At 43.9% G+C, this 13,009-nt stretch overlaps 1 protein-coding gene across 2 annotated transcripts in view; it reads right to left on the reverse strand.

The window, feature by feature from the left end:
* LOC311107070 (zinc finger and BTB domain-containing protein 1-like) overlaps positions 1–11,041 on the reverse strand; it is a 29,745-nt gene extending 18,704 nt beyond the window's left edge. For both annotated transcript variants that reach the window (XM_084149530.1, XM_084149529.1), the window contains exon 1: positions 10,842–11,041. The gene's annotated coding sequence lies outside the window, so the exon portion shown is untranslated. The remainder of the gene's footprint in view (positions 1–10,841) is intronic.
* Between the last annotated feature and the right edge of the window lie 1,968 nt (positions 11,042–13,009).

The following is a 13,009-nucleotide window of genomic DNA, read 5'->3' on the forward strand; positions in this document are numbered from 1 at the left end:
GAGGAGGCTGTTGGAACACGACCTATATGTCAAGGCAGAGAAATGTCTGTTTTTCCAGGAGTCGGTCTCCTTTTTGGGTTATCGGTTGTCCGCGTCAGGGGTGAGAATGGAGGTGGATCGTGTGACCGCTGTGCGTAATTGGCAAACCCCAACTACTGTAAAAGAGGTGCAGCAGTTTTTGGGCTTTGCAAATTACTACCGGAGGTTTATCCGGGGTTTTGGACAGGTGGCAGCTCCCATCACGTCCCTTCTGAAGGGGGGTCCGGTGCGACTGCAGTGGTCAGCCGATGCGGACAGGGCCTTTAGGAGACTGAAGGACCTGTTTACGTCGGCTCCGGTGCTGGCGCATCCGGATCCCGCATTACCCTTTCAGGTGGAGGTAGACGCGTCTGAGGCTGGTATAGGGGCCGTTCTCTCTCAACGGTCTGGCACGCCACCTAAACTCCGCCCCTGTGATTTTTACTCTAAGAAGCTCAGCCCGGCGGAGCATAACTATGACGTTGGGGACAGGGAGCTGTTAGCTGTAGTTCAAGCCCTTAAGGTGTGGAGGCATTGGCTTGAGGGGGCTCAACACCCTTTCCTCATTTTGACTGACCATCGGAACCTGGAGTACATCCGGGCAGCGAGGAGACTGAACCCTCGCCAGGCTCGATGGAGTATGTTTCTCACCAGGTTCGTATTTAAAATCACGTACATCCCTGGGTCCCAGAATGGTAAGGCAGATGCGCTGTCCCGGCGGTATGACACGGAGGAGAGGTCCGTTGAGCCCACTCCCATACTACCGGAGTCGTTCCTTGTGGCACCGGTGGTGTGGGAGGTCAATTCCGAAATCGAGCGAGCGTTGCGTACCGACCCCAGCCCTCCACAGTGTCCTGAGGGTCGGAGGTACGTTCCGCTCGAGATTCGGGATCGACTCATTTACTGGGCTCACACGTCACCCTCCTCTGGACATCCGGGTATCGGCCGGACAGTGCATTGCCTTAGCACTAAATACTGGTGGCCCACTTTGGCTAGGGATGTGAGGGTTTATGTCTCCTCCTGCTCGGTGTGCGCCCAGTGTAAGGCGCCCCGACATCTGCCCAGGGGTAAGTTACAGCCCCTACCCGTTCCACAACGACCATGGTCCCACCTCTCGGTGGATTTTGTAACAGACCTTCCCCTCTCTCAGGGGAATACCACCATCCTGGTCGTTGTGGACCGTTTCTCTAAGGCCTGTCGTCTTCTCCCTATGTCGGGTCTTCCTACTGCCCTACAGACTGCTGAGGCCCTATTTACCCACGTCTTCCGGCATTACGGGGTCCCCGAGGATATAGTGTCTGATCGAGGCCCCCAGTTTACCTCCCGGGTGTGGAGAGCGTTTATGGAGCGTTTGGGGGTCTCGGTTAGCCTTACCTCGGGGTACCACCCGGAGAGTAACGGGCAGGTAGAACGTGTCAACCAGGATGTGGGTAGGTTTCTGAGGTCGTATTGCCAGGACCGGCCTGAGGAGTGGGCGCGTTACATTCCCTGGGCCGAGATGGCCCAGAATTCTCTCCGCCACTCCTCTACCAACCTAACCCCTTTCCAATGTGTATTAGGTTACCAGCCGGTTCTGGCACCGTGGCAGCAGAGCCAGATCGAGGCCCCTGCGGTGGATGATTGGATGAGGCGCTCGGAAGAGACGTGGAACGCTGCCCACGTCCACCTGCAGCGGGCCGTCCGTCGTCACAAGGCGAGCGCCGATCTCCACCGCAGTGAGGGGCCGGTGTACGCACCCGGAGATCGAGTCTGGCTCTCTACCAGAAACCTACCCCTCCGCCTGCCCTGCCGGAAGCTGGGTCGGCGGTTTGTGGGGCCCTTTAAAGTCCTGAGAAGATTGAACGAGGTGTGTTATAAGTTACATCTACCTGCTGAATATAAGAATATTAACCCCTCGTTCCATGTGTCTCTTCTCAGGCCGGTGGTAGCTGGTCCACTCCAGGACAATGAGATAGGAGAGACTCCTCCGCCCCAATTGGACATCGAGGGGGCTCCGGCGTACACCGTTCGGTCCATCTTGGACTCCAGACGCCGGATGGGGGGTCTCCAGTATCTCGTGGAGTGGGAGGGGTACGGCCCGGAGGAGCGGTGCTGGGTGCCGCGGAGGGACATCCTAGACCCATCTCTCCTGTCGGAGTTCCACCGGGACCATCCCGCGTGCCCTGCTCCGCGTCCTCCTGGTCGTCCCCGAGGCCGGGGTCGGCGCACGGCTGGAGCCGCGCGTCATGGGGGGGGTACTGTCACGGTTTCGGCCGAGGCTGCTCCTCCTCCTGGTTCAGGCAGGCTTCGGCGGTCGTCGTCCCCGGAGTACTAGCTGCCACCGATCTATGTTTCATGTTCGTTTGGTTTGGTCTTAATGTTGTACACCTGTGTCTAGTTAGTCCTCGTTAGTGTTCTATTTAGTTCTCGTTGTGTGTGTCTGTGTTTGTGTGTGATTGCGCCTCTGTTACGTGTTGGAGCTACTTTTTCCCTCCAGTGTTTTGGAGTGGTATCTTTGCACATGTTTTGTGCACCGTTTATTTTGTCGCCTGTGTGCGCCTGGTATTCGCCTTCAGGCTTATTGTGCTTTTGTTTGTGTGAATTTTGCACTAAAGCCTTTGAACTGAGCCTCTGCGTCCTGCGCCTGATTCATACACCACACCCACCTTCAGCACCTTATGACAACAATGGTAGTTCCCAATCAGACAATTACTATAAAACAAATATGTTTTCCTCAGTTACATTTTTGGTGAATGCATTCCTGAATGCTGTGTGTACCATGATGACATGTTAACCTGAGTTTTGCAATATTAATTTCAGTTTACATTATATTATTTGGCACTGGTTATGTACTGTTAATGTAGCAGGTTCTCCCCTTCGTGTCTCCATATAATTCAAAATCCCCATATGCTGCGTGTGTGTGTGCCCTTGGGCTTAGTAAAAACCCTAAATATTGGATCCTGCCTTCATCTCAATTCATGCACTTTCTCTTAACTAGCCCACTAGTCCTTCCTTTCTTTCAATGTTATCATCGTTATGCAATTATTATATGTGTACACACATGTTATTCCCAACAATGGAGTCATTATATTTAGCTATATTAAAATTATGGCCAGGACCTAGTGTATGATGAATGAACTTGTTAGATCACAGCCACATTATGCCCATACTCCACGTGAAGTAAAAAAACAATTAGTCACTTAGATTTTTTTCCCCAAACAAAATAAAATGTTTTGCTAACATTACACCAACAAAAACACAAAAACACGGATGAGCATTCTTTGTAATGTTTCTAAAACAATAAACGCATTACTAGTAAGAAGTAATGTGGTATATTGTTTAATTTCATTTTTTGTGAGTCTTTTAACCAAAATATCACAAAAATGTTCACCTGCCCCTTTGAGGGCAGGAGGTTACCATGGTAACGCAATTCAAGTCTTGTTTCTGCCTGTGTTTCTGCCATTTTAGGCCCTGCATGTTCATTTTAGAACCTGCAGACGAACATTGCTGGCTAAGAAGTAATTAGTTAGCTATCTAACTTTAGCAAGTAGATTCTACGCAGCTGGAAGTACAGTATAGCTATTGAATTGCTTATGTATCAAGTTGAAGCTGGGTTTCCCAAGTCGTTTGGTGCTTACTTTTCAAGCTGGCTAGCAAGCTAAACAGACAGCTTTGAAGTGGATCCAATCCAAGAAGACTCAACCAATCACACAACACAACACTGGACTGGCCAAAGGCCAGTATTTGTTAGTTTGTCCATTACTCCAGTGTAAGTGACCAATCTAAAGTTTCTAGACACGCACCCGCCTCTAAGCCCGCCCCCCCACCAGCCTAAAATCCAATCGGAAAACAATAGAAATTGAAACCCAAAGGTGCCAAGACTTGAGAGAGCAAATTGAGAAATTGAGAGTGAAAACTTGACAAATACGTGACTATCGATGCTTTCAAATGTATTTTGAATCATGCTTCTTTGCTTACGTTTTTTGTTTTTAAATTATTCAGACATTTTTCTTTTTGATCTGCGGCAATGTCACCCAAAGTCACACTTGCAAGCTCTCAAGTGTGGCCTGTCCGCTCGCGGGACACATCCTCTGCTCTCTAGACCTCATTTCTGCACTCTCGACTGGTCTGTGCGCTTGCGGCACTCATCCTCTGCTCGCGGCACTCATCCTCTGCTCGCGGCACTCATCCTCTGCGCTCTCGACTCTATGCTGCTCAATTATGTTTTATCTTGCTCGACAGCGCCATCTCGCGAGCAATGGACTTTAGAGGCTAATTTGACGCGATACACTAGCAAAACTAAATGCATGCTCTTCAACCGAACGCTGCTTGCACCCGCCCACCCGACTAGAATCACTACTCTCGACGGGTCTGACCTAGAGTATGTGGACAACTACAAATACCTAGGTGTCTGGTTAGACTAAACTCTCCTTCCAGACTCACATTAAGAATCTCCAATCCAAAGTTAAATCTAGAATCGGTTTCCTATTTCGCAACAAAGCCTCCTTCACTCATGCTGCCAAACATGCCCTCGTAAAACTGACTATCCTACCGATCCTTGACTTCAGCGATGTCATTTACAAAATAGCCTCCAACACTCTACTCAGCAAATTGGATGTAGTCTATCACAGTGCCATCCGTTTTGTCTCCAAAGCCCCATATACTACCCACCACTGTGACCTGTACGCTCTTGTTGGCTGGTCCTCACTACATGTTCATCGTCAAACCCACTGGCTCCAGGCCATCTATAAATCACTGCTAGGCAAATCCCCGCCTTATCTTAGCTCATTGGTCACCATAGCAACACCCACCCGTAGTATGCGCTCCAGCAGGTATATCTCACTGGTCATCCCAAAGCCAACACCTCCTTTGGCCGCCATTCCTCCCAGTTCTCTGCTGCCAATGACTGGAACAAATTGCAAAAATCTCTGAAGCTGGAGACTCTTATCTCCCTCACTAACTTTAAGCATCATTTGTTAGAGCACCTTACCGATCACTGCACCTGTACACAGCCCATCTGAAATTAGCCCGCCCAACTACCTCATCCCTATATTGTTATTTATTTTGCTCTTTTGCACCCCAGTATCTCTTTTGCATATAATCTCTTGCACATCTAGCATTCCAGTGTTAATACTAATTGAAATTATTTTGCACTATAGCCTATTTATTGCCTTACCTCCATAACTTGCTACATTTGCACACACTGTATATATATTTTCTGTTGTATTTTTGACTTTATGTTTTGTTTTACCCCATATGTAACTCTGTGTTGTTGTATTTATCGCACTGCTTTGCTTTATCTTGGCCAGGTCGCAGTTGTAAATGAGAACTTGTTCTCAACTGGCTTACCTGGTTAAATAAAGGTGAAAAAAAATAATAATAATAACCTAGCATTATCATCTACACACCAAACACACTATCATGTCAACAATCTGCATATCTAGCTTTAGCTAGCTAATGTTATCTAATTGAAATAAAGGCATTGGGCATCTTGTGGGGTTTATGCAGTGTAGCTAGATGATGTAGCTATCGTTAGATTCCTTTGGGTACAAAACAGTCCGAATACAGATGTTAGCTAGCTACCTAAGTATCCGTGTTAGCTTGCTTGAACATTGAACACACTAAGGTTAGCAACAACGTAGCTAGCAGGCAAAAAATGCAATCCAATACTACCAGTCCTTGAGAACGGTGGTCATTTCGGCGTCACTCTTCCACTTTTCAAAATTAATTCCAATGTTCATCCGGTTTCTGGATTGGTCATGAGCACTCTTTTTCTCGCTTCTTTTTCTCTTTTGGGGTCGAGTTGATTCAGATCCAAGAACCGAGAATGGCGTTTGTTTCTGTCTACATTTTCTGAAAATGTTGTCCCTGCTACCAGGACAGTTTGTCTGCAAACAAGTTAGCTAGCTTGTGGACTTCATCTGCTCTGTGTTTGTTTCTGGCAGCTGTAGACGTTCCCTTTCTCACCAACTCTGGAGCCATGGCAGCAGGGTCATTCGAGTGGGCCGAATTTAGCGCAAAGACACACCTTGCCCAGAAGGCCATCCCAAGGCTCAACCTCCTTGTTTTCGTTCAAAGTGAAAACACAACACAAGAAGTGGAGTAGCATGGGGGTGCCCACGACCTGCAGATTAAATCTTTAAGTCCACAAAATAGGGCTAAACATTGGATGTTGTAATAGTATTTTTTTTAAAGGTATGCATGATGTGGCACATAATTATGCCACAAAAAGGTAAACTAAAAAGAACACTGTCGCGATAAGATCACCCTAAAGAAAATACTTGTCACACACACGCAGATACACACACACACACACAAACACATAGGGCTATATTATCAAATTGACTGATAGCCTAATTCTATTAAAAAAATTTTTTTACATTTTTGTCATTTAGCAGACACTTTTATGCAGAGTGACTTACAGTTAGTGCATTGAACTGCATATCACAGCCATAGTAAGCAAATGTTTTCCTCAATAAGCAGCTACCAGCAAAGTTAGTGCTAGTAAGAAAAGACAAGTGTGAGTGCTACTTCGCTATAATATCCAGTACAGCCAGCCTGTCTTGAACTAGTGTGGGGGTAGGAACTCTAGAGAGGTCCCAGCTAACAATTCTAAGGAGAGAGAATGTTTAATGTTCCCCTAATGTTTGTGTCCAGTTTTCCGTTAGTTAGGGGATCATTCTATCTACGTTAGCAAAAACCTTCTGAGAACCTTTTTAGCATGTTTTGGAGTTAGAGTTAGAAAAACATCCCTTTAATGTCAAACAGAACATACCCAGAACATGTTTACCATGTTCTCAGAGTATACAATATTAATGTTCTAGACATTTCATAGGACCTTGCAAGAACATTCATGTGACCATTTATTTATTTACCCAATTGGTAGTTACGACCTTGTCTAATCGATGCAACTCCCCAACAGGCTTGGAAAAGGTGTCCTCCGAAACATGACCCGCCAAGCTGCACTGCTTCTTAACACACTGCTCGCTTAAACCAGAAGTCACCCGTACCAATGTGTTGGAGGGAACACCATTCGACTGACGACAGCTTGCAGGCACCTGGCCCACCACAAGGAGTTGCTAGAGCCCAATGAGCCAAGGAAAGACCACTGGAAAAACCATCCCCTAACCCGGACAGCGTTAGGCCAATTGCGCGCCGCCCTATGGGGCTCCTGGTCACAACCCCAGGCTGTAGTAGTGCCTTAGACCGCTGCGCCACTTGGGAGGACAGGATAATATTACATCAATGTCCCACCAAACATACACAGAACATGGTTGCTGTGTTCTAGACACGTTTCATGAGAACATTAATGTTTCCAGTTTTCTGTGGGTTAGGAGAATATTCCATCAATGTCCCACCAAACATGTCATGTTCTCAGAACATAAGATATGAATGTTCTAGACACATTTCATGGGAACATTGCAGTAACATTTCTGTGTATCAGTTGTCAGGGCGTCACCTGATGGTCCCAAAGAAAGCCTTGATTGGTGAATCACTGATCCATTTCAGCTCTTTGTCTGTGGGCAAGGTTAGGGATACTTACACAAACAGTGCTTTTAACATACTGTACAGTGTTTTCAACTTACATATTTGACACACTGATTACATTGTTTATACAGGAATTATTATTCAACAGTCCTCATCTGGGATTTGAACTCACAACCTCCTGGTTCACGGTATGCCAATGTTCTTGCTACGCCACCATGTCCGTGTCATGTATTGGTTAATCAGACTTTTCTCATCACTGATTTGATTGACTTATTTCAGAAATGTAAGGGCTTTCAGTATAGTTGTCTGATGTTGGTGGGGCATGTTAACCTGTTTTAATGATACTTCTGAATCACTATGATCAATAAAAGTTTTTCTTGAGTGTACTTTTAACAGAGCTGAGATTTACTGTGCATTCACCCTATTGTTTACAGCCTTACACCTATCAAGTTATTTCAGATCTACACAAGTGCCTAGGGAGGAGGGGGTAGGGTTTCTTCTAGACAGGACAGAGACTAACTTTACTGGCCCAGTAAGCAATCGTCCTAGACATATCCCTTATTGGGACAGTGGTTAGGGTGTTCATCATTGCTGCTGGTGGCCTGGGTTTGATCCACTAGGGGAAATAATGTCATTATTTGGCAACAGTTACAATGCACCTATCTGATCTAATTAAAATGAGTTTCTCATTGAAATATGGGAATCTGTAGGATTTCCACTTGGGCACAGATTATGACCACATTTACACTACCTCATAAATTATCAGTATTTATTAATTCTACATAGCTGAGCATCTCAAATAGAACTTTTGAAATCTACACCACATGTACCACGTCTAACAAACGTGAGCTTTTGCCCAATTGTTGTAGAAAGAGCTGATCTGATTTGTCAAAATACCAATAAGTGGAAAAAGATCAGAATTGGGCTGCCTGTGTAAACGCAGCCATTGAGAAACTCATTTTATCTAGATCAGATAGGTGTGTTGTCACTGTTCCCAAATAACGACATTAACATATTTTGCTAAGAATGTGAAAGTAGGGTGATTCCCCTAGCGGGTCTCAAACCCACCAGCACCAATGACAAACGCCATAATCACTATCCCAATAAGGGATATCTCTAGGGCATGTGCTTATTGGGCCAGTATAGTCAGGCCCTGTCCAGAAAAAAATCCTAGGCACTTATGTAAATGAAACAACTTTATAGGTGTAAGCAATAGGGTGAATGCACTTTGAAGTAAATCTCAGCTCTGTTAAAGTGGCATTGTGTGACTTTTTGGGCGACCAGACCAAATTCAAATAGAAATGTGAGTTATACATCTGTCATTCGCATTGTAAGCAAGTCTACGAAGCGGTAGATCTGTTCTATGTGCCCTATTTCTATGCTTCAAGTTCTTAAGTTTCGTTTTTGCATCTTTTACTTTTGTACACCAGCTTCAAACAGCTGAAAATACAATATTTTGGGTTATGGAAAATATATTTCACAGTGGTTTAGATGGTACAATGATTCTCTACACTATACTAGCTTATTTTGTCACAAACTGAAATTAGGCGAACTATTACAATTTTGCTAAATAGGAAATGGCTGAGCAATTTCTGCATAGTGCAACTTTAAAAGTACACTCACAAAAAAAACTATTTTATTAATCATAGTGATTCAGGATTATCATTAAAACAGATTAACATGCTCCACCAACATTAGACAACTACACAGAAAGCTCTTAAATTGTTGAAATAAATAAATCAAATCAATGACTGGACATGGTGGCGTAACGGGAAGATCGGAGTACCGTGAACCAAGAGGTTGTGAGTTCAAATCCCAGGTGAGAACATGTTGAATAATAATTACTGTATAAGTGAACATGCACAATGTAATCATCTACTTCAAAGTGTGTAAAATATATAAGTTGAAAACACTATGTTAAAAGCACTGTGTGTGAGTATCCCCAACCTTGGCAACAGACAAAGAGCTATGAATTGATCAGTGGTTCACCAATCAGGGCCTTGATTGGCTCGGAAACAGCAACAAGTTGTAATTAAACTTTTTGGAAGGAGAACGTTTCTTTGGGACCATCAGGCGACGTCCTGACAACTGATACCCAGAAATGTTCCTGCAACATTCCCATGAAACGTGTCTAGAACATTGATATCTTATATTCTGAGAACATGGCAACCATATTCTATGTATGTCTGGTGGGACGCTGATGGAATATTCTCCTAATCCACAAAAAACTGGACACATGAATGTTCTTGCAACGTTCCCATAAAATGTGTCTAGAACATTCATATCTTAGATTCTGATAAAATGGTAACCACGTTCTGGGTAAATTATATTAGACAATAAGGGAATGGTCTCTTGGAAATATTCCTTGCATATCATGGGCACATTCCTATGAAAACATTAGTTAATGACCTAACGAGACTCTTAAGGAAACTTCTCTAAAGTTGTGGGAACGTTTTTTGTTAGCTGGGGTGGGCCTGCAACCAGAGGGTGCAATAGGGAAAAATCTGTCGGGATTCGGTTATTCTAGCAAGGCACTTAACCCCTAAACTCCAGGCGTGCTACACCGTGGCAGACTCTGGCATCCAACTGCTCAGTGTGTGTGTTCCTCGAGAAGCAAAAAGGACCGATTTCTATATAGCTTATCATTTTGATGTGATATACAGCCTGTCAATGACATAGGTTCTACAGTGTTGACATAGTGGAGTTCAGTCTGCAATAACTAAGCATTTGTAGCATTTTTTTTCAAGCTTTAGCTGACTAAACCACTCCATGGTGAAGGAAGTTGAGTTCATCACAAATGTCTTTCAGCTATTCAAGCCTAAATCTATAACATAGTCTAGAATGCATTTGAACGTAGTTGACCACAATTAAATATCTGTCTAACATCTGTACACTAGCCTTTCTGCTATCATCAATGGTCTACTTTGAGAATGTGCAGTCAGTACAGTGATGCCCTCATATTTCTGGGTCAAAATAGCAGTTTCTTTGTCAGGACTTCTCGACGGCTCAAATTGAGAGGTTTTCATCCCACCCACGCATTTTATTTGGCCAATTTTGGAGACTGTCGTGCGGGCATCATAGCTGTCAATCATACCGCAATAAAAGTAATAATCAACTAAACAGATTTAGAATAATTCCGATCGGAGCAACAGAGTGGTAATTGTGGAAAATATCGGGCGACCAAACAAAGTGAAACCAAAATGGAGAGAGCTCCACGGCAGTGTTGTCGGAAATCTCACGCAAGCACGCACTGCCACCCCCGCGCTGCCTCCCGCATTCACGCTATGAGAAAAAGGCACAGGGTTTTTCCTAACGCAGGAATGTTTACCCTGTGAAAACACTGAATAAATACTCACCGACAATAAAGGGGGCCGATTGTGGATGTAGTAAAACTCAAGTTGGGTTGTACTGTCCAGATGTTCCACCTGAACCGCTTTTATCCAAGCATAAAGTTGTGACGAGAATAATCGCGAGGGCGAAGACCCTTATGCAGCACGGATGAAAGAACTTCCGCACAGCCGCTGTTTGAGCTCATTCACCGCACTAAGCCTGATCGAGCCCAACTCACGCAAATCCAACCCTCCCGAGACTGGGTGTACAGTAGAATAAGAAGGCAGTTAACATTACTCAGCTGAATGCTTGCAAATAAAATTGACGAACATAGAACATTTGACTTATGTGATACTGGCATAGTAGGCTAGTTATTATATTATACATGTAGGCCTATACAATTAAATTAGGTGTATCTTCCGCTGCATTAATTTGATTAATAGCCTATGTTTATTGCCTATTTATTTCGTCTCCACATGCACAGGCATTTACTAGAATGACCACCGATGAGGATGATTTAGGCTACACATTTGATTCATCTGAAAGTTTTAGAGAAGTCGCCCTATGTCTGGATGTTTCAGCTACATTTCAGCATAAAGGCAAATTAGAATAAACATTCAAATCTCCAAGGCATGCGTTTATTAGAACTTTACTGCGCTCATTGACTGAGCATGGCATGTACATTAGAAAGTTTCCTCTGCATATTTTTTTTAGGATAGCGTAAAACACACTGTATTTACAAAAAAAACACACAGGTGATTTTTATACATTGTATGACCTGACAGAAAATGCACATGGGACACACTCTTTTATGGCATTTTGCCCGGTGGGCGGTGCCATACGTCACGGTGTGCGTCGGTTTCAAAGTGCAAGGACTGTCATGGGACTGTCCGAAGCGCGTCAACGTTCAACCAAGGCTGGGTACCAGTCGTTTTAGCAAACATTCCACTCCTTGCCACTCCGGTCATTTGCCAAAGTAATTCCTGGTCATTTCCCATGTCTTTGGCAAATGACACGGAGTAGCCTGCAAGGAGTGGAATGAAATAGCTGAACTGAGACCGTAACCAGGCAACTCCACCTGTGATCTAATTCATACATTAAGCTATGGTGGGTTTATACTTTATAGTTTACAATTGCACTTTCATATTAGTACACCATTTTGCTTTGAACTAACGATAGCTACCAAGTGGCAGGACCAGTTTTTCCAAAAGTGAACGATGTGTAACGTCTAGTTTTGCTAGCCAACCAACAACGTCAATGCCACTATCAAGCCAATCATTAGCTGCGGGAAGTAGTTAGGGGGTGGGGGTGGGTGAATGCAGAATAATTTTTGCCTGAGTTGAAGACCTCTAAATTGGTCAGCTAATACAGAACTGTGCACTACTTTTATTTAAAAAATGTAAACTACATTTATTTGAGTGCATTTGTAACTTGAGTCTGATAATTATCTGTAGAAAACAGTTAATCTGATAATACTTGTGGAATATAAAAATGCTTGCTTGATAGCCTATATGTTTTCCAGTTTCTTGAAATACTTTGCAAATGCAACTTATTTCTATGTGAAAACTGAAATGGTCTATTCCTTCCTTTTCAGTAGACACTCTTATCCAGAGCAATTTACAGTAGTAAGTGCATACATTTTCATATTGGTCCTCCATGGGTATTTTACCCACAAACCTAGCATTGTAAGGACCATGCTATACCAACTGAGCCACATCATGACATCACATCATCACAACCCACTTGATGCATCAATGTACTAAATTACTGTATTGTGCATTGTTTTTCTTCATGATGATGAAAAGTCTACAGCTACAAACCTAGATGACCAGCATGTGTACAATACAGTAATGTACATTTACATTAAGTGGTTTTTAAGGATGGTACATTAATACTACTCAAAAAGTGGTTGTTTTCCATGTTATTTGATAAAGAAAGATACTTAATTTGACATTGCTTTGTTGTCATTTAGCAGACACTCTTAACTGTAAGTCTACAGTGGAGTACATACATTTTCATACTTGTCCCCCATGGGAATCAAACCCACAACCTTGGCATTGCAAGCACCATGCTCAACCAAGAGCACATGGGACCTGATGGGACATGACATGATGTGGATGTTTTATGTCTTTGCCCATAACTTTGCACCTTTTGGTGTAAATGTTTGAGGACATGGTTTTGTTCTTTCTGGATT

This window comes from Coregonus lavaretus (assembly GCF_964263955.1).
Source record: "Coregonus lavaretus genome assembly, chromosome: 31".
Taxonomy (NCBI): Eukaryota; Metazoa; Chordata; class Actinopteri; order Salmoniformes; family Salmonidae; genus Coregonus; species Coregonus lavaretus.